This window comes from Tenrec ecaudatus, chromosome 16 (assembly GCF_050624435.1).
Source record: "Tenrec ecaudatus isolate mTenEca1 chromosome 16, mTenEca1.hap1, whole genome shotgun sequence".
Classification (NCBI taxonomy): Eukaryota; Metazoa; Chordata; class Mammalia; order Afrosoricida; family Tenrecidae; genus Tenrec; species Tenrec ecaudatus.
The window spans coordinates 81421921-81424505 of NC_134545.1; the positions used below are offsets into that span (position 1 = coordinate 81421921).

The 2585-nt window shown below is 38.2% G+C and overlaps 1 non-coding gene across 1 annotated transcript; it reads left to right on the forward strand.

Annotated features, from left to right (window-relative positions):
• The first annotated feature begins 2041 nt into the window (after positions 1-2041).
• Positions 2042-2103, forward strand: LOC142430034 (U7 small nuclear RNA). Its single transcript, XR_012780523.1, has one exon. It is a non-coding gene; the product is annotated as a U7 small nuclear RNA (small nuclear RNA).
• The last annotated feature ends 482 nt before the right edge of the window (positions 2104-2585 follow it).

Here is a 2585-nt window from a genome sequence, read left to right on the forward strand (position 1 = left end):
AATCTTAGATTTATCATAACAGGGCATTTTATTTTATTTTAAAAATCATTTTATTGAACCAATTACAAGGATCCCTGGGGGACGGACAACAGAAGAGTGGGTGAGGGGAGACGTCGGACAGGGCAAGATATGACAAAATAATAATTTATAAATTATCAAGGGTTTAAGAGGGAGGAGGGAGCTGGGAGGGAAGGGAAAAATGAGGACCTGATGCCAGGGGCTTAGGTGGAGAGCAAAGGTTTTGAGAATGATGAGGGCAATGAATGTACAAATGTGCTTTACACAATTGACGTCTGTATGGATTGTGATAAGAGTTGTATGAGCCCCTAAAAATGATTAAAAAAATAAATACATGCATACATAAAATTAAAAAATTCATTTTATTGGGGACTCTTACAGCTCTTATAATATTCCATACCTCAATTGTATCAAACATATTTGTACATATGTTGCCATCATTTCCAAAACATTTTTTTAAACATATTATTAGGGGCTCATACAACTCTTATCACAATCCATGCATATACATACATCAATTATATAAAGCACACCTGTACATTCTTTGCCCTAATCATTTTCTTTATTCTTCCCCTTTTTTTACATTTTATTAGGGGCTCATACAACTGTAAAAACATTTTTTACTTGATATCATTTTTAAAATTTTTATCTATTTATTTATTTATCTATCTATTTATTTTAATCTTTTTATTGGGGCTCATACAACTCTTATTACAATCCATATATACATCAATTGAGCAAAGCACCCTTATACATTCGTTGCACTCGTCATTCTCAAAATTCGCCTTCCACTTGGGTTCCTGGAATCATCTCGGTTTTCTTTTTTCCCCCTCCCCCTCCCTCCCTGATATCATTTTCTACTGGGTATCAGCTCCCCTTTTTTCCCTTCCCTCCCACTAACAGGGCATTTTAGATGATTATTTTAAGTGGAAGAGTAGATTAATCTACTGTAATTCATTTAAAAATAAATTGAAAATTAAGATTTTAACCAAGAACCACCTAGTTTATATATAGTGATTTAGAGAGAAACTGGTTGAAGAAATCTGTTTTTCTTAATTCCTATTAATATGTTGGAAGACCTGGGAAATATTGATCCATTTAGTCTATTTCTGAGACCCATAAATTGACACACATGTCCAGATCCCAAAGGGAGCTGTTGGCAAAAACAAAAATAAAATGGAGGGACACTACCTTTCTCTCTAGTGTTCTTCCCATAGTCCTACTCAGTTTTAGGTTTTTAGACATTGCCTGGACATGGTTGAGAGAGGATTCATGAGTGCCAGGGGCTGAAAAAAAATTCAGATCTCATGTAACCAAGTTTTGATGCCAAGTTTGGGGTTTCCACGCATGTTCTTACACCCAACACAGAAGACTGTCCTTCTCTTTCTCTATTCCAGGGAAGAACATGAATCGAATGACTGGTCAAAATAAACAGGTACAAAGTGTTTCTGATACCAACTCTCATTGCTGCCTCCACCCCATCAGCCTCCACCCACAGACCAGGTACCTGTACTTTGTACAGTTCTTCCCAAAGTCAAGTTATTTTAAAATTTAATTATGTTTGAGCATGAGGGTGTAGCAGAAGGGCACCCACAGTTAATCAGTAACAGAGTACATTAGATAAACCAAGTTTTCCCAGTTGGGCTGGGCACTATTAGGTCCTCAAAAAAACCAAAAAAGAAACTAGTTGCCACCTATTGATTCTGGCTTAGCATGAGTCTACAGGACAGAACAGAACTTCCCTAGAGGGTTTCCAAGACTGTAGTGTTTATGGAAGCGAAAGCTACGTGTTTCTTCCAGGTTTGAACCACTAATTGATGGGTTACCAGCTTAATGTTCACCAGACTGCACTTTCAGGGCTACTTATCTGGCCCTCAATTCTCCCTGAAATGCCCTCTGAAATGTGAGTCCTCACAATTCTATTTTTTTTTAAGGAGTTTATGTGAAAGTGGTATTTCTCTATTAAAGATTCAAATGTTTTAATTTATAAATTAGGGTAATTTAAACTTTAAAAATTAAGGGTCAGTGTTACAGCTCTTTTAGAATTTGTCTAGCAGGTTTTCTGTTTTTTTCCGGAAAACCCCCAGAAAAAAAAAAATGAAGGGTCAACTCTGTGACTTCCCCAAACTCCAAACGGGCTGCCATCTCATCAGTGCTGACTCTTAGTGACCCCTGTGGATTTCCAAACGGTAACTGTTTTTCTCCACGGAGCTGCTGGTGGTTTCGAACTGCCACCCGTGCTGATTGCAGCCCCGCACCACTCCACTGGTGTCACTTACATATCTTGTAACAGCGAAATTGTGACTTGGGAATGACCAGGCAGCCTTCTTGGAGAACTTGAAAGTCAAAACTAGCATTCTAGAAGCTCTGGGCCGCTGAATGCTAGCTGAGCATAGCTTTTATATTTTATCACAGAAGCTAGAAAGGTCACAGAAGCCGAATAAACAGGGATTTCTAGGCAGACAGGGTCATTAGCAAAGGAAGGAGCTGTCCTGGGATGGGAGGAAGTACAAGGGGTGAGGCAGTGTTTTTGGGTTTCTTGTGCAATAGTTAAAATTCTTTTTGTT